At 37.0% G+C, this 23,793-nt stretch overlaps 1 pseudogene; it reads right to left on the bottom strand.

Annotated features, from left to right (window-relative positions):
• Nucleotides 1-12,750: 12,750 nt before the first annotated feature.
• The window catches only part of LOC129644447 (ribosomal protein L18-like), a 33,320-nt pseudogene continuing 22,277 nt past the window's right edge, over nt 12,751-23,793 (bottom strand).

Here is a 23,793-nt window from a genome sequence, read left to right as displayed (position 1 = left end):
TGACAGCAAAACAACTACAAAGAGTGATTGTAAATTGTTCAGAAGATATTTTTAATACCCTCTCCACATGCACACAAGCACACACTCTATTCCAGGAAAGAAAATTTTCTGTATGATACTTAGAGACTTAGCTGACCTGAATGTGAGTTATTTTCACATGGGCTTAGAAAGTTTGATCCCTGGGTTGGGAAGATCTGGAGAAAGGAACAGCTACCCATTCCAGTATTCTGGCCTAGAGAATTCCATGGGCTGTATAATCCATGGAGTCACAAAGAGTTGGACACAACTGAGCAACTTTCACTTTTCTAGAAGAAAAGCTAGGAGGACATCCTTAGGCTCAGCATCCTTACAACTGACTGGGTGCCTGTAGAGCTGTTAAGCATCCTGAAGACCGAGTTGCTTTCAGCCTCCTTAAAGTGGAAGGACTCTGGTATTGTTATTATAGTATTATTTAGCTTAAACCAGATGCTAAGTGCATGAATTTGTCAGACAAAGACTGCCACCAGAGATGAAGGAATATTATCTTTTAGAAATACTATGTTCTGCTTTTGTGAATAGCACAGTCTCATGACTGGTTCTTTGTAAACATTTTCTAAAGACATAAAGCATTTGTGACTTCAAATTGCACCCATTTTGAAAAACCTGAAAGCTGTTTCAGAAAGGAAATGCCAAATTTATTGCAAGTCAGTACAAAAGGAAACACTTGTCTGTTGAATATGTTTCACAGAACTGAATAGTTAGTTGTCTTTTCAGGTATAAAATAATAGCCTGATGTTTTTGTACATTGTATTTTGATGGCTGGTTATCTATGGAGCCAAAAGAAAATCAAATATGGCTTTGTGAAACTGCAAGTTTTCCCAACACTCTTCTACTGGATGACTGTAAACAAACAAGTGAACAAATAAACACACAAATTTTCACAATGAAGTGATTTGAGAATTGCTGACTATAGTTAGCTATTTTCTTTCTTGCAATATTTAAAAAACAACCTATGAGTCCATGGTTTTATCAATTTTATTTGCATTATACAAAATGATATATTATTATTGGGCAGATGTAAATTGTTACATATATCCCAGGTAGGACAAGATTTGCTTTTTCTCTTATAGAATACATATCTTAAAAAAGAACAGTCAACAATTCAATGTTTAGGTCCCAGAGTATCTGCCTTACTGCAGGCTACATCAGTAAAATAGAATAATTCTAGGGTTGTGCCCTGAGTCTTTATTGAGATTATTGTTTGTAAATTGATTGTTGATTGCTATAGTGAAAATGGAGTGGGTGTTCAAGATTTATTTGACTTGATTTTCTCCATGAACTGTGGAAAATATGGCTTCCATGGCTTGAGAGGAAAGATAAATGTCTCTGACTCTATACTGTAATATCTTTTCTATGGCATTCTTGCCAGATCAAGGTTTAAACAAATTCATTTTCAGGGTTAACATACAACTAAGTTTCTGTAAACCCCATTTTTCTCACTATGAGAAGGAAAATAAAGACGGTGAGAAGAGGATTATAAGCAAATTAGTTCCCTTGAAAAATGGAAATCACCATTCCTCTGATTCGGGGTAGGCCATCTCAATATCAATTGGTACCTGTTGCCATGGGTCTTACGAGAGAGAAGAATAGCAGAATTTAGTATGTGGTTACCTTATGCATCATTACTGTGGTATATCAGAATTAAAATCAACGTGCGATGGAGGGTCTCAATGAGGTTAACCCGCAAGACAAGAAGATGAAGTCATAAAAGACCAAAAGATTAATTAAGGGAAACCTGGCCTTTTTCTCAGTCTCTGGTACTTTCCCTGCTCTCCCATCTTTGCTCTCCCCCACTTCCACTCTACACTCTGCTGAGGTAAAGTCATCCATCATTTCTTGCATGTCTGCTTCCCAAGTCTGGTCATAGGTGACCAAGATACCTTCTTTTTTATGAACAGCAGCACTATTAGTCGAGAGAGCAGATGGGCAGCTCAGTTTGAACAAAATGTCAAGCTAACTATGGAAGTTGACCCCATCCCTCTGAGAATGACTAGTCAGACACAGCTGCTAGATTTATTCACCTGAAGTTAAACTAGGCTCTCTTCTTGGTCTCACTCTTTGCAGTCAAATTTAAAGTGAAGAAAAACAACAATAGAAAAGTTACTTTGACTTAAAATCTAATTGGCATGAAGCTCTGAGTTGATTTGATTTGCTATCTCCTTTACAACTGCCTATGAATACCTTCTGGCAAAATTTTTCAATCTTAAACTCTGTTCAGAAAACTATCATTTTTCACCCCTAATTAACCCTCCTGTCCAAGTTCTATATTTGTGCCAATTACACTATTATCCTCCCCATTTCCTAAGTGAACTATTTGATGTTATTCCTTCTTTCACTCATTACATGTATATTTTCCAAAGCCTGGACAGTCATCCTTTACAAGAAATTTTAGATTTATGCTTTCCTCCCCAGTTTCACTGTGAGCACTGAGATATAGGCTCCTAACTCACAATACCAAAACTTCTGGTGTTCATCTCTAGTCCCTTTTTGTTGTATCACATCTGCTCATAGAATAGGCACATCTATTATAATATTTGATGATATTAAAAGTTGGGGCAACAAGAGATATTTTGTGGGTTTTATTATCTGGTTTTATGAGAGATTATATAGTGACAGTGAGCAAGTCAGGTAACCCTATGTGCCCCAATTTTTTATCTGTTACCTGAGGTTAATGATCTGTATTGTTGCTGTTGTTCAGTCACTAAGTCCTGTCTGACTCTTTGCGACCCCATGGACTGCAGCATGCCAGGCCTCTCTGTCCTTCACTATCTCTTGGAGTTTGTTCAAATTCACGTCCATGGAGTCGGTGAAGCAGCCTAACCATCTCATCTAATATGATCTATTTTCTAGAGTTTCTATAAGGATTTTAAGAAAACTTCTTTAACGTATTTCTCACGTGAGAAGAGCTACATGTGTTTGTTTTTTTTGTTGTATGTTTTTTATAAAGAATTGTGCTTTTATACAGACTGATTAAAAGTCTAGTAGTTGTCTGCCAACTCTTGGATACAGTTTTTAATATGGTTGTATAAACTATTATTCTGTCTTTCCTTGCCTAAGCAATGTTAATCTTTCTCTTCAGCTCCAGTTAAACACTCAGCTGCAGTCTCTGTTCTTCCCTAGAAATCCAAGACTCAAGCCCAACCATGTGAGTGTTATCGCTTATTTAGAAATTCATCTCCCTTCTTTTATAACTAGGCTTTGTCTCAACTACTTCACACAATATTCTTGGAGGAATCCACGGTGGTTCTATATTGTTCTACAACTTAAAAAATTAAACATACAACTTGTGCTCTAATTCCTTCTGGTTATTTAGAGATTTGCGATAGCACTGCTCTCTAGTTTTTGCATTTATACAGGTCTTCTCAGATAGGTTATAAGTTCTCTGAGGGTAAGAACCATGTTTTCTGCCTTCTTCTGTATCTACAGTGCCAGGAATAATAAAGCACTCATAAGCACTAATATGCACATGTCAAATTTAGTTGACAATTTGGAAGTTTTCTGTCAATATTCATTTGTATATGCATTCTTGGAAAAAGTCCAGAGAGAGGGAAAATAAAACTTTTTGATTTGACATTTTATAGTTTAAAATAGCTAATTAAAAAGAAAATTCCCTACTTAAGAAACTGGCAAACTAAGGAGAATGTGTTTGTCAAGAAAAGAAAAAAAATTTTAACCTTGTAAAAGGCCATTTTCCTTTCTCTCCCTATAGTTCTCAACCTCTTGCTTGATCCTCTCTTTTCTCCCCAGTTCCTTCATCTAACCACACCCTTCAGTGGGGTTCCTTCCCATCTTCCAAGCTCATGCCTGCCATTCTCCCTTTTCTTACAACCAAGCTAGGTTGCCTGCTTTCTATTCCTTAAACACACCTGGTTCTTTCCAGAGACTTTAGGACTTCTGCATTTATAGATCTGTTGGCCTAGAATGCTCTTCCTCTGACTCTTCTATCTTACATTCCTTACATTCTTCTAGCAAAACTCAAGGGTACCTTTTCGGGAATCACCTCCGTGACTACCACGTTCAAGAGAAGGTGTTATTCTTTTCCCATCATCCTCTGTCGTATGACCCTGTTTATTTCCACTACAGCCCTGGCCACAGCCTGGGCTCATCATGTCTACTTTCTCCTTGCTGCTGTCTTCTTACACTGGTGTGTATGTTCCACAGTGGCTGGAACCTTAGTCTCCATGTTTATTATAATGTTTCTTGTACTTTATAAGAGTGCCTGATATACAGTGGGCACTCACATGATAATTTAATAAACAATGAACTTATAATAATAAGTTTAAGTTGCAAAAATACATAAATTATCTATTGAGGTATAAAATAAATATTCTTAAAAGGGCTGTAGTGAGGCATGGGGATACAAAATACTGACTGCTTATATATTTGCCCGCAGAGAGAAAAGGGGTCTGGAGTGAAGCTAGTATCATGTAATAAACCAATTACTTTGATAAAGCAAGGTTTCATTTCTCCCCAGATGTGAAAGGACTAATGGATCTTGGGTATATGTGTTTTTCTCCCATGCGTTTCCTGTCTATTGTGTAACAGATGAAATGAAGAGAATTATTTTAATAGCTGCTAATGTTTTCAAGCAAAAGTAAAACATGTCTTGCCCTCAGAGCTTGCCAGGGTTTCTGACTAACTCTGCCAGTTAGTTCAGAGAGGAAATAAAATTTACCTCTGCAACTTCTGCAGACTCTCATAGATGTGGAAACAAAACAATGTCTTAGCTTACGGTGTAAGAATTTATGGCATGACATTTAATATATAAATTATGTACTCTTACTAATCTAAGGAGACTTATATACTTACTTTTTTGCCCTCCTAGCTATCCATGTTTATCTCCTGCTGTCAGCTCTCCATTTCTCCCAATATACAGTTCTCAATCGCCAATAAAAGTCTGATGTTTATTCTTTCCTCCAAGTCTTGGCTGACATTACTTCCCTGGCCTACATTCACCAACTTTATTTCAAGGTCCAGTCCAAGTCCTCTGTCTTCTCTGAATTATTCTTTTCTAATCTTATCCTTTGAATTTTTTTTGCTTGTGCCCTTAATCATTTGATGTTAACGTTTCCCACTTAAAAAAAGAAAGTCTTTATGTATTCCTCCTTTAATAAAAATTTGAAGATTCTCTAGGGAAGAAACTATCCCATATATATCTTTTTCAACCCCTGTAACTCCTAGCACTGTCTATATTCATCACATGTTGGTGCTCATTAAATATATGCAGAATTGAATTGGCTTGTAAGAGACCATGGAGATGATGGAAAATAGAAGTCCACATTGTATAACTGAGCTCAGTTAGGCCTGTGTTTCTAATCTTATTGCCCACTAAATATTTGCAGAGAGTTTCAATGAAGTTATAAAACTAACTTTTTTTTCTTCTTATAAAATCAGTGTCAGTAAGAATGACCAGGGGCTTTCCTGGTGGCTCAGTAGTAAAGAATCTGCCTGCCAATGCAGGAGACACAGATTTGATCCATGATCTGGGAAGATCCCACATGCTGTAGAACAGCTAAGTCTGTGTGGCACAAATATTGAGCCAGCACTCCAGAGCCTGGGAGCCGCAACTGCTGAGGCCCACGCGCCCTAGAGCCCATGCTCAGCAACAAGAGAAGCCACCACAGTGAGAAGCCTCTGCTCTGCAGCTAGAGAGTAGCACCTGCTTGCTGCAACTAGAGAAAAGTAGCCAAAAATAAATTTAAAAAGCAATGACCAAAGGACAACAGTCTGTAATAGAAGAAGGGAAAATTTCAGCTATTAGATCAGTGAGATTATTCTTATTAATTTGAATCTCTAATTGTCTTAAAATTTGCTTTCTATAGAGAAATATATACAGTTTAGGAGGCCCAGAAGTAGCTAAAGAGAGATTTATTTTGCAGTAGCTCATATTAAAGAAACGTGGTCATATGGATTAAAGCCAAGACCATATGATGTCTGTTTTAGTTGTTATATATGTTCAAAAGACCCACACTCTTGTTTCCCTCTGCCCCTATTCAAAGAAAAACCCCTGTGTTTATCCAGAGAATGAATTACTCCATTACTGGTTCCTTTCAGCTCTCCTGTGTAGGAAAGTATAGTCTTTGGTCAGATGAGCATTCTAAATTTTGATGATGAGACTTCTATTTTTCCTTCCTTTCTCTTGGTAAATAGGAAGGTTCAGACTGCCATAGGACTCTTCCTGAGCATAGATTTTATGGCATAATATTTTTATTTCTCCACTTCTCATATACCCAAGTCAGTATTTCTGGTGAGTTTTTTTAAACATAGTTTTAATTTCACTATTTCTTTAATTTTAAATTTCATAAAACTTTTTGCAAAGTAGGTGGAGCAAACAGTATTTTTTGAAGATCCTGACTTACCATTACAAGCGAATACCCTATTCTAAATAAAAGTGCAATGGAAGGTTCTTCTTTTTCTTCTTTTTTTTTTTCAAGCTGACATACTTTCCCTATGGCAAAAGGAGAAGGGGGTGGCAGAGTATGAGATGGTTAGATAGCAATACTGAGTCAATGGACATGAATTTGAGCAAACTCCAGGAGATAGTGGAGAACAGAGGAGCCTGGTGTGTTATAGTCCATGAGGTCACAAAGAGTCAGATAATTTAGTGTGTCTGAATACAACACTTATCCCAACGTGCTTGCTCTGCTGCTGCTACTTCTGCTAAGTCACTTCAGTTGTGTCCGACTCTGTGCGACCCCATAGACGGCAGCCCAAGAGACTCCCCCATCCTTGGGATTCTCCAGGCAAGAACACTGGAGTGGGTTGCCATTTCCTTTTCCAGTGCATGAAAGTGAAAACTGAAAGTGAAGTCGCTCAGTCGTGTCCGACCCTCAGCGACCCCGTGGACTGCAGCCCTTCAGTCTCCTCCGTCCATGGGATTTTCCAGGCAAGAGTACTGGAGTGGGGTGCCATTGCCTTCTCCACACCAGGCTCCTAGGTACCGACAAAATTCCCACATTCATTTGCAACTCTACCAATATAATCGCAAGAGGCCAGGAATGGCTGTTCTTTAATGTGAGTATCTGAGACCCAAAGAAACTCGTCCAAACCTGTGGCACCTTGCTCTAGACTGCACCAAATGTTGCTGTCCCCTGAAAATACGTCATCACATAGGATTCTCATACTTACTCTGGCCTTCAGAAGGAGAGGTAGGAAGTGACCTCTTATTTCTGTGTAGCACCATGAAAACAAACTCCATCAAGTTAGTGATTCCAGCTAATGGGGAACAAAAAATATTAATGCAGTGTCAATAATGGAGATATATTTTTCTTTTAAAGATGAGATATTATTTATGAACTGTCTGAATCCAGAGACACAACTGGGCAGAAGAGCAGGATACCTACTTTAGTTCTCTTGACATGCAACTTTGAAGAAGGGGCTCAAAGAGAGGACAGGGGAAGACTGGCAAAAGCCTCTCTATTTATAAGTATTTATAACCCACATTCTGCAGTCTTGAATTAATCCAAGAGAAACATAAACTTCACCTCTGGGAACAGAAACATTATAATATCTTCATCTAACATTATGTTTGCTCCATTCAGAATTCCTTTTGCCTGATCCAAACCAGCCAAATACAGATGAGTCTATTTCAGAAGAAAAAATATCATATTGTCTCCTTAGAGATGGAAAAATCTATGTTGGAATAAACATTATAATAAGTGTTATTATGTTGATATAGCAGTAATTTATATACTATAATGGAATACAATGATTTCAGGCCAGTACATTTTCTTGATAACCCAAATTATTCTTATTTATTGCGGTTTTACATTTTAGTCATTTGGGGTGGAAGTTATTCTAAAGTGTATTATGTAATGGTTTGCTTCTCTAAACAGAGCATAATGATCATTATATGCTCATTTTACTAATGATCAAAAGTCATCTAAATGAAGAATAATTATTATTTGGTGCTATAGCATAGAAATATTATTTACAGTCTGAAGTGAGCAGAACCTTCTCAGTGGCTCAGTAATAGAGTACAGTGAGGAACTCGGTATTCTCATGGCATGAAGAAAGAAAATATCATTCCATAAGGAAGAAGTTGAAAGGTTAAATGATTAAAGTCTGGAGTTAATATCGAGGTACAAACAACTTATAGAAATACTGGCCTCATGACACCAAAACTCAATATTACTTCATTGATTCAAAGATAGATTAAGGTATCTTGAGGTAGCTTATTCTCACACTTCCCCTTAAAATGAAAGTGAATGGTTTGAAATGAGCATAACTGCTACACAAACCACATTACTCTCCCCCGCCCCCCACAAAGAAAAAAGATGGCTCTAGTTTTCTTATTGTTTTCCACTTTGATTATGTCTAAATGCATCTTTCAGTGAAAATATTCTACCCTTTTTAGAGTTGTAGTTATTTTTCAGGTATTCTTGAAAGGTCTCTGTATTGCTTATGAGGACCATTAAGGTTGTTTGGGTTAAATGTTAGTTGTGGGAATACTCTCTATTGTTATTAGCTCCAGTGTTGTTTGGGTGATAAACAGACAGTTTCATATCGGGTCACAAACAAATGTCTCCTTTGAAGGAAAGGACACTGCTTTGCTGTACTAATTCCCCTTCCCCCAGTAGAACTGAAAATTTTAAATAGTGGTATACACTAATGAAACTTGTTATGATGCTTTCCTAAGAGATTTGCTGCAGAATCCAAGCTATTTCTAATTTTAATTTTTCAGAAAGCTTTTCTGACCCAGTCTATTTACCCAGCGGTTAATATCATAGCATTCAGATCTCACACGCTCTTTCACTAAAGGAAGAACTTTGCATCTTTTCCAGACTGTATTCCTCTTTCCTGCTTTATACCTCTGATCTGATTAACAATGTTAAGACATTTCAGGAGAGCAAAACTGCTCTTCCTTTGTACTTAATGGCAGATAATCTTAGGGAAACAAACAAGTAACAATTTGATGAGAGACAACTATAATCCTTCAAATAACAGCTCCTAACTCTTTATCACACTCCAACTTGGTTTTTGCTAAATAGCTGGAATCTGTACATTCCTTTCTAAAAAAGGCTTACCTTTCTAATAGCACTGAAAAGTGGCCTTGTGGAGGAATGTTCTGTAGCACTAACTAGTAATAGCTTTTTCTCTGAACTCCAAGCCCTCTTAACTGACAGACAGATAAAACCCCATCATCTACTTCATTTTCTCTAATTCTTTTTTCCCTTTGCCTCTAGGGAAAAAAAAAAAGAAAATAGTTGGCAGCACATTAAGGACACAAAACAGAGAAAAATGTAGGTTCCTGAAATGTTTAAGGGAGATGAAAATCATCTATGTTTGGGAACTGCCTCATGGAATTTAGCTGGTGGGTTAGTTATCCAAATTACCTCTTGCTTTTATCGCACAGACAATATACAGCTGAATTGTTAAATGATCTGCACTTTTTTTTTTTCCCCCTGAGAGCAAGATTGGGTACTTAATCAGGTCAATAATTATTCACACATTAGCACAGTCTTCTTCTTAAAGTGTAACGGTGACTCATTGGGTATATAGTCATTATTACTGATTAGAAGGAAATTATTTTTGCGCATCAGTGGTTCATGTGAAAACAGCTAAATTTATTATGCTGAGTTATTTAACAGTTGGACCATGTGAAAATTCTGGTGTTACTATTGTGATTAAGTCTTATGCATATACCAGGAGATAACTATGAAAAAGACCATACTGCATTTACTGTTAAATTTGAATTTTGCTACTAACAGACCCAAATTTCTGAAGTTTGGTACTAAACTTGGACATCCATAATGCACTTCCACAATGAAATTTCTTTATAGGTAAATTTATTTGAGAAAGAAATATGGAGCAAGAAGGTAAATAATATGAAAAAAAGAAGATGAAATATGAATAAGTATAAAAAAGAGAGAAAAGCAATGAATAAGGAAGAGGAAAGAATGAGAGAAATACAATTTCACTTGGTTTGAATTGTTAATTGGATTTCATATTTGATGAAATATCTGAAATACTTGGTTTGTGCAATTAATTTTTAATATTATAAGTGAAGGACAAATCCTACATTTCATTTCAATTGTTTTACATAGAAAATATTCCAAGAATATTATATATGTATTCCAAGAATATGCTGTAAATATAGCAGCATATATTGCTAAAAGGTAAGGATTCCCTTTTAAACATACCTACAGTATTATCTTATCTTAAAAATGCATTAGAAATAACCCATTAATGTTATCTGATAACATGTCCATGTTCAAATTTTCCTATTTATATGATAGTTTATTTACAATGAGTTTGTTTACATCAGTATTCAAATAAAGTCAAAACATTGTGTTTATTTTGATGTATCTTCTTAGTATCTTTAAATCTTAGATTACCTTTTCTATTAATTTTTATTCTTGCAATTTATTTAAAACTAGATTATTTGTATGGCTTTATCTGATTGAAGCTTGTTACTTTTGGCAAAAACACTTTAAATGTGTGGTTGTATCTTTTATCAGCTGGCACATAATATATGGTTGTCTCTCTTTTGAGGCTATTAGTCAAGTATTTTGTTAAGCACTTGTTTTGTATGGGAGAAACATGTTAGATACTTGATTATTTCCCTTTATTTGCCACTTTCTAAGTAGTGAATTAGTTAAATATTATCATCTAAAATAATTAGTATATTTTCAATATAGTTTGAACTTGTGAATTTTAACATTTGCTTGTCATCAATCCTTTACAGTTATTTTTTATACACAAATCTATAATGCTATAATAAATAGCATTTCTTTTTATTGAATTGTTTCCTCATGATAAATTGTCATGATTGAAATTACTAAGTCAAAAGATATAAAAATCTCCATAGTTTTTGATATACTGTGACATATAGTTTTTCAAATAATGCAACTTTAATGTTACTAGAAGTAAGTAGTGAATTCTTTGTAGCTACAGATTTTTAATTTACAGATTGTGACTTATGTAAAAATAAATCTTTGAAATGATTTAAAAATCAAAATGTAATATATAAAATGTAAACTGTAGTCTCCTGTCCATCCTTTCCAGCAACAGTTCTGTACTCCCTGGTGGATGCCACTTTTAAATTTTTTAGTCATTTTTTTTATTTGGCTAGGTTTTAAAATAACTCATTTTGAATATCTTCCCAAATTTCAGATATTGTATATTGGCTATCTACTATAGAAACTGAAAATTTAGCTCTGCTCTCACATCCTGATGTTCCTCTTACAGATATGTGTATCTCCTCTTCCTAGCTGACGAACCCAAATTTCAGATATTGTATATTGGCTATCTACTATAGAAACTGAAAATTTAGCTCTGCTCTCACATCCTGATGTTCCTCTTACAGATATGTGTATCTCCTCTTCCTAGCTGACGAACCCAGTTGTTAGCATTCAAGTTGAAACTTTCTTCCGTTTTTAGTTATTATGCCTATGTGTATATTGTTTAATTCAGAGCCAAACTGAGCACACACACACACAGTATTAAAACTTTTTTCTTGCACAGCTTGTATTCATCTGTGGAATTAATTTCCCATTATTATTATTATTGTTATTTAGTGTTTCTTACAATCTGTGACTAACTTTTCCATATTGTTTAACACTTCTCAGTTCCATTTTCCACTAAGTGAAAATTGTCAAATAATCTATTTTTTGGAATAATTTTAATTTAATTTTAGGAAATCTCTCCCAGAACTTTAATTCTTAAGTCTTCCACTCCAGTCTGTCTGGTTGTTCTCTAAGTTCAGTGAATAACCATCGTCCTCATATTCCATGTTGTTGTCTAGGACAATTCCTTTCACCTCTCTCCACTATTTCATGGATATCATAGAAAAATATAAAAATACAACAAAACAAACACTTGTTGTCTGTTTTGTATGGCCAGCATCTGAAGCCTTTTATGTAATTGGGAAAATTCTCTCTCTGATGGACATTGGAGGAAAGTAAAGAAAGTCTTACTGTATAGTAGCTGAAAATGCTGGGCTTCCCAGGTGGCTCTGTGATAAAGAATCCACCTGCTGAGCAGGAGACGTTCTATCCCTGGGTTGGAAATATTCCCTGGGTTGGGAAGATTCCCTGGCATAGGAAATGGCAACCCACTCCAATATTCTTGCCTGGAGAATCCCATGGACAGAGGAGTCTGGTGGGCTACAGTCCATGGGGTCACAAAGGAGTTGGACATGACTTAGTGACTAAATAACAACAAAGCTGAAAATGCTAGATTCTCATTTTCTCTGATATCCTTTCACCCGGGATGCAGATGTGTGAGCACCTGATGTCTCAGTCAAATGTGTCCACGGCCAACTTTAACTTGGCTTAGGATGGATAAAGGAAGGGGCAGGGAGTGCTCTTCTCCATTGGTTTCAGAACTAACACTGTAAGGAACAGTTCTTTTTATAGGTAGGGGCAACTCAAGGCCCCCAGTCAGTTCCTAAAAGGAACTCCAGCAGTTAACTGCCCTCTCCGATTGCTGTTCTCACTGCTTCTTTCGAGCTGCTATAGAAGTTTGACCATCTGGAATCCTGCTGGAAACTCTAGATCTGTAATCACGTGATACACTGAAACCATTGTTTTTTTTTTTTTTTTTTTCTTACCTCACTTCATACCAAGTGGCTGGAGCCATATGTATCTAGGTTGTCATCTCTGAAGTGTCCACTGATCCCCAGTGATTTTGTGTACAAAATAAAAAGCTTCAGTGATTTTTTTTTCATTTTGTTTCATTTTCTTTATTACTTACATCCAAAATAGTTAATCACAAGGCAGGATCTTGGGTTAGTTTTTGGAGCTGCATCTGTCTGGTTGGACTTTGGCACGCTGGAACCTCTGGTCCCACAAAGGGTTTGGTGTGGCCATGCTGTTCCCCGGGCCTTAAGGAAACGCCTGTATACCTCCCTGCTTTTGTGAGGGCCGGAGAGCAGGATGGTGCTGCAGCCCTTGGGGGAGTCCAGGGCCAACTGGTTGAAGGTGAGGCTCTTACCCCTGGCCTTGAGGATGTGGTTCCACACATGTCTGCTCATGCACAGCCCACAACTTCAGTTTGGGCATTTCCTGGATACGCACATTGTTCTCCACTATAGTCCCGGCACCCACAGCTGTTTTGTCTTCTGGGGCCAGGATGCTTCATCTTCTGGATCATCAGGGAAAAGGACAGAGCGCTGCCAGTTGGTGTGACCCTTGAAAAGTCTCTTAAGCACAACTTGATTGAAGGCGGTGTTTATCCTCTGACCAGAAATCTGTACAATTTAACCAACAGACTTTGTTAGATGTACACGATCTTGGGTTCATTGAACTGAACTTTTCATTCTACCAGCCGTCACCCCACTCCCACCTCCGCCACTCCTTGAGAGATGAAAAATGTCACATTTCTCTGGGGTCAATGCAGTGGTATGGCTTGTTTTTCTAGCACATCCAATAAGTCTACAAATGACCCATGTCTTTCAGATAATGCTCTTCATCTAGGTAATCATCTAGAATTCTCTTTGGTTGTTTGAAACTAGGAACTCTGATAGAAAGTTGGAAGATATATCATACTTTCCTTTCTTATTTGTTCAGTCGCTAAGTTGTTTCTGACTCCTTTGTGACCCCATGGACTGCAGCCCACCAGGCTCCTCTATCCATGGGATTCTCCAGGCAAGAATACTGGAGTGGGTTGCCATTTCCTCCTCCAGGAAGTGTCTCAACCCAGGGATAGAACCTAGGTCTCCTGCTTTAGCAGGGGACATTCTTTACCACTGAGCCACCAGGGAAGCCCTCCTTTCTTATTTCCTCCCTTGTTTTGCTTTAGAACATTCTCCAGCAGCTGCTGGTGATCATATGGAGGGAGAAATTATTTGAGAGCATGTATATTGGAAAATACTTTTCTATTCTCACAGCTGATAGTTTAGACTTAAATTTTTAAGTAGCAAATCATGCTTGGTAATTTACAAGCATGTTTACCTTGTTGTTAATTCTCCTTCTCCTCACACACAAGAATCTCCCTGTCAGGTCTCCTGAATTTTTAACAACTGGCCATTTGGCTTCCATTATTCTAAAATGTAGTTAACATCACTACATTGTTCTAATTCTCTTTGGCTTTGTGAGTCTATCCTTTTTTTATAAGACTGATTCACTGCCTACTCTGCTAAGGAGGCAGACGAATCTGTTCCTTTTTAATTGCTTATGTGTGTGTGTGTGTGTGTGTGTGTGTGCTAGACAGAATAGAAATAAATGCATGTATTAAATTCACAATGCTTAACAGAAAATTCTAAGTATATTTCTTTCATAAGCAAAAATCATGTGCTAAAGAATCCTTCCATGGACAGATTGGATAATAAAACTTAGAGTGGAATGGGAATTCAGAATTCTATTAACTCTTCTTGGGCTTTCTCATATATCTGCTCCTCACTGATGGGCACAGATTGGAATTGGTCTATTCTATAATTGTATATTTTCTACTTTCTCTATCTTACTGTGTTCAGTATTAAAAATGTGTTGATATTATTTTGTCTTATATGCCTCATCTTTATCTCTCTTTCTGTGGATAAGATCAATATTATCAAAAGGTTATAAATTTTGTTCCTTACATCCCAAATTCTAGTTCTGTATTCTGTAACCTGACTGAGTCCACTTATTGAATCTGTGCTCCTGAAGCTACTCTATCACAATAACTATGTTCAAAAACACCTCTTTCTCTTTGCTCTTTGAAATTTTATTTCCTTTCTGCATGCATGTGTGCTAAGTCTCTTCAGTCGTGTTTGACTCTTGGTGACCCTATGGACTGTATAGCCTGCCAGGCTCCTCTGTCCGTGGGATTTTCCAGGCAACAATACTGGAGAGGGTTGTCCTGCCTTCCTCCAGGGGATCTTCCCTACCCAAGGACTGAATGTGCATCTCTTACCTCCAGGCAGGTTCTTTATCACTAACACCACCTGGGAAGCTCCTTATTTCCTTTCTAATATAACTTATTTTAAGATTATAAACATGTGCTAAATAATATTTATGTAACTATTATGTTTTATTAATTATACATATAAAGCATTCTATCCTCTTATTTTTCTTTCTACCTAAAAACATTGTAAGTGCCTAGCAACTATTAGGCTTCTCTGGTAGCTCAGCTGGTAAATAATCTGCCTGCGATGCAGGAAACCCTGATTCAGTTCCTGGGTTGGGCAGTTCCCCTGGAGAAGGCATAGGCCACCCACTCAGTATTCTTGGGTTTCCCTGGTGGCTCAGACAGTAAAGAATCTGCCCACAATACAGGAGACCTGGGTTCAACCCCAGGGTTGGGAAGATTCCCTGGAGGAGGGGGTGGCAACCCACCTCAGTATTCTTGCCTGGAAAATCCCCATGGACAGAGAAACCTGGCAGGCTACAGTCCATGGGGTTGCAAAGAGTCGGACATGACTGAGCGACTAAGCACCCGCAGCAAGTGTTAAACATTGCAGATAGAAGGAAAACAAGAATGTGGAAAGAGTAGAGAATGTGAATTTATCAGACATAAAGATGCACAGAAAGAAAAACAGGGGGAAAATAACAAGGTAGTCATTATAGTTGTAATTATCCTCTTGATAATTTCTGGATATTTGTTTTTATTTAACTATAATTATACAGCATATAAAACCTGATTCTTTTTTTTTTCTTTCAAAATAAGCTATTGGGAAAATTATTGCTAAGTGTTATATGTTGCTACAATGTAACCAGTAGCAACTGTCCAGAACTGCATACCTAATAGAGTGCTTCCTTATGAAGTTAATCTAAATGGGACCAAGAGACAGAGTATATTGCGCATTCTCTTTCTAATGTCCATGGAATACAAGTAAAGCACTTGTCAAATGAATAAATACCAAATAGGTTGCTTGAAATGAAGAATTCCTTTCTATAGATGTTTATACAAATTTATTCTAACATCCCTCTGCTCGCCAAGCTCTCTGGAGGGAAAAGAGTTCACAGAATTATCTATTGAAGTCTCTTTAACGTATTTGTCATTTCAACTTTCCTTTCTGTGTTGTTCAAGATTACAAACAGAATACACTGTTGTAAAGAGACATGAATGAAGATAGTCTGGTTTGATAGAAATTTTGCAGTCATTGTGATGTGTTAAACTGAAAACTTTTGAAAGAGATAGATAGCTACTTTTCTAGCATGTGAACTCAATTTCCCTAAAATATGAACTGAAAGAAATATGAGAAAATACAGAAAACAAATCCCCAGAAACCTCCTATATAATTTAAAATTTTCAATGGCTTGTTTTGTTATGAAAACCATTAGGTAAAATGCCTATCTATCCTACAATAGCATTGAAAGTGAAAATCGTTAAGTCGTGTCCGACTCTTGCGACCTCACATACTGTAGCCCTCCAGGCTCCTCTCTCAGTGGAATTCTCCAGGCAGGAATACTAGAATGGGTTGCCTTTTCCTTCTCCAGGGGATCTTTGCAACCCAGGGATTGAACTCAGGTCTTCCACATCAGAGGCAGGTTCTCTCACCATCTGAGCCATGAGGGATACCCTTACAATAGCTTTAAAATAAATCAAAATGACTCACACAGGTAGAAGAAAAAAAGAAGATATTCAGGGTATGAGTTTAAGTAAATAAAAGATGACTAAATGCCTCCTGGCTCTGTTGCTAGTCCAGTATTACCATAAGCACTCTTATCTAGTTTGAGAATATGTGCTTGTTTTTGACTGAGATGACAGTAAAACCTTAAAGTATGTCATTTTTGTTTCTGTATTGAAAACTTCTATGGGTTCACCTTCCACCTCCTTTTGTTATTAGACAAGCAAGTCTATTTGCTTTCCTACATTTTTGTTTGTTTAAGTCAGGAATTAAAACCCCAGATTTTTTAAGACAAAAGGTTCATAAATCAGTCAGGCTTGGGAAACAGATATTTTAAATTTCTGCTTCTTTTCTTATAATGCTTTTTACTCTAATCCTCGTGGCACATTGCCCTGATCACTGAATTGTTTGCTTCATGTTGATTCAACTTGATACTGTGTTTTCATTTTATACATATAGAAATTTCCAGGACAAATACTGAAAAGTGTTCACATTGTTTAAGGGTTTAACACTCTGCTTTAAGAAAAAGATAACACAGAATTGTCCTCCATTTTCTTTTGTTAAATATGAATACTTCTTTTACTCTTTATCATCACCAAATTCTATGAACGGTTTTCTTCCCTTCTAGGCTGTCTGCTCCTATATGAACAGGGCTTCTCTTTTAGCTCACTGTTTTATCTCAAGCATCTAACATCCTATCTTTCACATACTGCTAAGTCGCTTCAGTCATGTCCGACTCTGTGCGACCCCATAGATGGCAGCCCATCAGGCTCCCCTGTCCCTGGGATTCTCCAGGCAAGAATACTGGAGTAGGTTGCCATTTCCTTCTCCAATGCATGAAAGTGAAAAGTGAAAGTGAAGTCATTTAATGGTGTCTGACTCTTCAGGACCCCATGGACTGCAGCCTACCAGGCTCCTCCATTCATGGGATTTTCCAGGAGGAGTACTGGAGTGGGTTTCCATTGCCTTCTCCAATCTTTCACATAGTAGACAATAATTAATTCATTATAAAATGCCTGCATCCTGCCCTTTCATAAAAGGCATAGTATTTTCTTTTCACTTTCCATATTCTGTAATATTGTTTTAATATTTTTAATTATGGGATTTGGATACGAAAAATGGTTGTTGAATTGCCTTTTCAACCAGAGTGGTGTATGATGAGTGAATAACAATAGCAGTATTGTCTTATTTCACAGATTTAAAAAGAAACTTAACCATCTTCCTCCTCCCACATGTTGACATCTCAGATCTTGGAAAGGATCTACAATAATGGCATACCATGATTTAATTGTAGACTCTTCTTCCTTCCTCCCTCCACTCCTTCCTTTTCATGGATCATAACATAGTGATGATATATCTTAAGATCAGTGAAAACTTTTATTTGATTAAAGAGCATAACTACAATTGGATGAACTCCTATTGTATGTTAATGCACATGAGGTCTTATTTTTTTTCCTATTTTACAAATCAGGAAATTTATGTCTAAAATTTAGCAACTCACTCGAGGTTATAGATCTAGCAAATGGTGGCATCTGAGCTGATATTGCTCTAGTCCAAAGATCGTGTCTTTTTACATAACTTAAAGATACACTATTCATTGTATGTGAAGTATAACTGAAGTTATAAAAACAGAATCATATATGTTAAAGTTGGAAGAAAATTTAGAGAGCATCTATGCTAATTCCATTTAGAGAGTGTCTATTCTAATTCCATTATTTACAGATCAGAAAAGAGCTCCAGATAGGTTAAGAGCTCTGGGTAATAAATCTAGAAATTTGTGAACATAGGACTATGAGAAAAATCATGCATACTCATAGTAACAAATTGAAATACTACAGAAATGTATAATGAAAGAAACAATCTTACTGTACCCCAATTTGGACATATTCTACCTTTCTGATATATACTATATATACATATATACACATGTATATTTTCTAGTTTTTAAATAGGACTCAAATATATGTTTTATGATAAAAGATTTGTAAAACTCATTCTTAAAATTATTTTGGAAGTCAAAAACTAAATATTGATATGCATACAACTTCTAATATGTTTCTTGTAACCTTCATTTAAAGAAGAATTGATGCAGAGAATATATAGAACAAATTTAAAAATATCTATTATGTACTTAGAATTCATCATACCTTAACTCATTTAAACTACATCACAAAGTTTTGAGATGAAAACTAGCTATTTGTGAAGTAACAAGAGGTTAAAGAGGACAAGCAACTTACCAAAGGTGCAAGGATGAAATAATTGAGGACTCAGAATCTTTGGGTCATTTAAACCCTGGTTAATTAAAGTTCTGGGTGATGATAGAGGTAATAACTAATGGATAATGAGAGAAGAAAGCCAAAGATATTAGTAAAAGTCCCAGGATCAATCACAGAAATGAGGCCTATAGAAGCCTTGTATAATTTTATTTGACTATTTTTTATATGTGTGTGTGTATGTGTGTGCACTTATTTGTATCCTACAATTTTCTTCATATCTCACCTTATTCTCTGTGTCATATGAATGATATTGGCAGTTAAATTTATAATTTAGTGTTTAGGTAACAGAATATTTAGTGGGAGTCTTACTGAATCTGAGGAGCAATCAACATAGCCAATGATGGGTACAATAACTTTTTGGACTGTTTCTCATTTGAAGGAAGTAATACAATCTCTTTTAAGAAGCATAACTCTACATTATTATGTAGTGATATACAGTTGTTTTACTGTATGGGATCTAAAATGTGAGCAGCAAGGACCATGCAGAAGTTGAGAGTCAAAGAGGTAGACTGTGCTCCTTATCTATTGATTACCTATGTGCTCCAAGTCAACACTTTTTGTCTGCTCTGTGAAAAGGGATCTGGACCCTTTGACAATTGGCACAATGTTAAGCCTTATCAGAAGGATGGAGAATTAATGCAGAAGGAAGGGCTTTGTTTTCCGGTTTTGGAGTGCTTGACCAGAGGTCTCCAATAGTGTGGATGGCTTCTTCATTTTTTGGCTTCTGCAGCCCCTGAATTGTGCAACTTCTCAGTCCCAGCTCCTGCAGTGCATGGCAGCCAGCAGCATCTAGTAACCAGTAGCTTCCAGGTGGCTGATTTTGTAGTGACAGGCACGTCTCTGTGAACAGCTTTCACAAGCAGCACTTTAGACCACAGATATCCATCAAGTTCTGCCAGCTAGGCACCACAGAAAATTCTCTGCCATTCAGCCAGTCATGGCTGTGCCCTTCTCACCTTCAAGGTCTATTTCTTAGTCCTGGTGGGAGTGGGAATTCTTTAGGGTGTTCTCTCTCAACTCTAAGAGTAGTGATTGCTTCTTATGTCTGCTATTCCTATATTTTTTAGAGTTCTCTTTATGTTTTACTAGCCAACACCTCCTTATTCCAATCCTTCATTATAGTTAATAATTCATTATATTAAACTTTCCTTTTTCAAATTATTGTGTGGCTTCTCCTGATTAGACGTAAGACTGTCTGACATCTATTTCTGGGCTTTTAGACCATTACCACTGTTCCTTACCATTAACAGGGTTAAATTAAAATGGATAATAATGAGGCTTTGCATAATTTTAAACATAAATAATTAATACTTCAGGTAGTAGAATCATAAAATTTGCAGGTGAGAAGGAACATTAGAAATGATTTAATGTAGTCTTCTTTTTTGAGATATGGAAACCGAGGCCAAAATAACTTTAAAAATGAGGAGATCCATGTTCTACCTGTTTTCTATATCACCATTGTCTATCATAGAGTCAGTGTTCAGTGACTGTGAATTGAATTGAATTGAAATAAGGGAATTAACTTTGAAAATATTTATTGAGCACTGTGATTTAGACATAGTTCTTTCTCTCAAGAGATTTTCAGGCAAGTAGCTAATTTGGAATCAGAATTATAACTTTGGTTAAACCTATGCCCTCATTATTTTGGTTATTACCACTGATTTAATTGTGGATTAAAATCAGAAGTTGTTTTTCTTTGTGTACTCTTTGTACATGTGTCTAAATTTTCATTGGAAACAGGATTATATGGGCATATTTAAACCTAAGTTAATTTAACTCTGATATGGTTATTATAACCATCCATCTTCCAGGACAAGTGTTGTATGCTGCTGCTAAGTCACTTCAGTCGTGTCCTACTCTGTGCGACCCCATAGACGGCAGCCCACCAGGCTCCCCCGTCCCTGGGATTCGCCAGGCAAGAACACTAGAGTGGGTTTCCATTTCCTTCTCCAATGCATGAAAGTGAAAAGCTAAAGTGAAGTCGCTCAGTCGTGTCCGACTCTTAGCGACCCCATGGACTGCAGCCCACCAGGCTCCTCCGCCCATGGGATTCTCCAGGCAAGAATACTGGAGTGGGGTGCCATTGCCTTCTCCACAAGTGTTGTATAGTTACCCATAAAAGCTCAATTTCCAAAACACACATGTATGGTTTTACTTTTTCATTTATGGGGATATTATTTTTATACAAGAGTCTTAAACTCATTTTAGATTTTAATTTGTTAGAAACCTTCTATTCCACTTCCTAGAATGATGGGTGACAGGAAATAAGGCCACAATCTTGTAGGGTCAGATTGTGAAATACCTTGTTTATTTAGCATATGTGATTTTAATAAACCTTGGCTGAATTGGTTTATGAATTCTTATAACCTTTATAAATTTATTAGATGTCTATCTTTAGCGTGTCTTTCTGGATATATTTCTTTGATAACAGTTTGTGATACTCTAGACCATTTATTTTGTTAATGTTAATTTACTACTCTTCCCCATTTGCAAGAGAGATTAGGATATATTTGAATCCATTAAGATTTTTTTAGACAAATTCTGTTGCATTTTAATCAAATATGTATTTTAAAACTTCTGGGTATAAAGATAGGACATTATAACTTTGTAATCTTCATAAATGGTTGTGCTATCCTGTACTTCATGTAGATATCTTGCCTCAATTCATTGAAAGGGGTTGGGGGGATTGAGTATCAGAATATCTCACAAAACTTGGAATAAATAGTTCAGTTCAGGTCAGTCATTCAGTTGTGTCTGACTCTTTGCAACCCCATGAACAGCATCACGCCAGGCCTCCCTGTCCATCACCAACTGCTGGAGTCCACCCAAATCCATGTCCGTTGAGTCGGTGATGCCATCCAACCATCTCATCCTCTATTGTCTCCTTCTCCTCCTTCAATCTTTCCCAGCATCAGGGTCTTTTCAAATGAGTCAGCTCTTCGCATCAGGTGTCCAAAGTATTGGAGTTTCAGCTTCAACATCAGTCCTTCCAATGAACACCCAGGACTGATCTCCTTTAGGATGGACTGGTTGGATCTCCTTGCAGTCCAAGGGACTCTCCAGAGTCTTCTCCAACACCATAGTTCAAAACCATCAATTCTTCAGTGCTCAACCTTTATGGCTCAATTGTCACATCCATACATGACTACTGGAAAAACCATAGCCTTGACTAGACGCTACTGGAGATGGGTGAAGAACTAACTCCAGAAAGAATGAAGGAGTGGAGCCAAAGCAAAAACAACACCCAGTTGTGGATGGGACTGGTGATAGAAGCAAGGTCTGATGCTGTAAAGAGCAATATTGCATAGGAACCTGGAATGTTAGGTCCATGAATCAAGGCAAATTGGAAGTGGTCAAACAGGAGATGGCAAGGGTGAATGTCGACATTCTAGGAATGAGCGAACTAAGATGGACTGGAATGGGTGAATTTAACTCAGATGACCATTATATCTACTACTGTGGGCAGGAATCCCTTAGAAGAAATGGAGTAGCCATCATAGTCAACAAAAGAGTCTGAAATTCAGTACTTGGATACAATCTCAAAAACGACAGAGTGATCTCTGTTCATTTACAGGTAAACCATTCAATATCATGGTAATCCAAGTTTATGCCCCAACCAGTAATGCTGAAGAAGCTGAACAGTTCTATGAAGACCTACAAGACCTTTTGGAACTAACACCCCCCAAAGATGTCCTTCTCATAATAGGGGACTGGAATGCAAAAGTAGGAAGTCTAGAAACACCTGGAGTAACAGGCAAATTTGGCCTTGGAATACAGAATGAAGCAAAGGCTAATGGAGTTCTGCCAAGAAACGCACTGATCATAGCAAACACCCTCTTCCAGCAACACAAGAGAAGACTCTACACATGGACATCACCAGATGGTCAACACCAAAATCAGACTGATTATATTCTTTGCAGCCAAAGATGGAGAAGGTCTATACAGTCAACAAAAACAAGACTGGGAGCTGACTGTTGCTCAGATTATGAACTTTTTGTTGCCAAATTCAGACTTAAGTTGAAGAAATTAGGGAAAACCACCAGACCATTCAGGTGTGACCTAAATCAAATCCCTTATGACTATACAGTGGAAGTGACAAATAGATTTAAGGGACTAGATATGATAGACAGAGTGCCTGATGAACTATGGAATAAATAAATGAGGAATAAATCCTACCTTTAAAAAGTAGAATTTCTAATAATTAATATATTTTAGATAGAATAATTATCTGGTATAAAGTTTATTTCTTATGTAAAATTAGTGAATAGACAAACTGAAGATCAGTAAATGGCTTTTGTAAGTCCATATCATTTTTTATTGTAAATAATGTTCAAATTATCACACAGTTACACTCATTTCATATGCTAGCAAAGTAATGCTCAAAATTCTCCAAGCTAGGCTTCAACAGTACGTGAACTGAAAACTCCAGATGTTCAAACTGGATTTAGAAAAGGCAGAGGAACCAGAGATTAAATTTCCAACCTACATTCAATCCTCAAAAAAGCAAGAGCATCCAGAAATTGCATCTGCTTCGCTTCATTGACTATGCCAAAGCCTTTGACTGTGTGGATCACAACAAACTGTGGAAAATTCTTCAAGAGATGGGAACACCAGACCACCTGACCTTCCTCCTGAGAAACCTGTACCCAGGTTAATAAGCAACAGTTAGAACCGGACAGGGAACAATGGACTTGTTCGAAATCGGGAAAGGAGTACATCAAGGCTGTATATTGTCACCCTGCTTGTTTAACTTATATGCAGAGTACATCATGGGAAATGCCAGGCTGGATGAAGCACAAGCTGGAATCACGTTTGTCAGAAGAAATATCAATAACCTCAGATATGCAGATGATACAATCCTTATGGCAGAAACCAAAGAGGAACAAAAGACCTTCTTGAGGAATGTGAAAGAGGAGAGTGAAAAAGTTGACTTGAAACTCAACATTCAAAAAACTAAGATCATGGTATCCGGTCCCATTGCTTCAT

This window comes from Bubalus kerabau, chromosome 2 (assembly GCF_029407905.1).
Source record: "Bubalus kerabau isolate K-KA32 ecotype Philippines breed swamp buffalo chromosome 2, PCC_UOA_SB_1v2, whole genome shotgun sequence".
In the NCBI taxonomy this organism is placed as follows: domain Eukaryota; kingdom Metazoa; phylum Chordata; class Mammalia; order Artiodactyla; family Bovidae; genus Bubalus; species Bubalus kerabau.
This window is presented reverse-complemented; position numbering and strand designations above follow the sequence as displayed.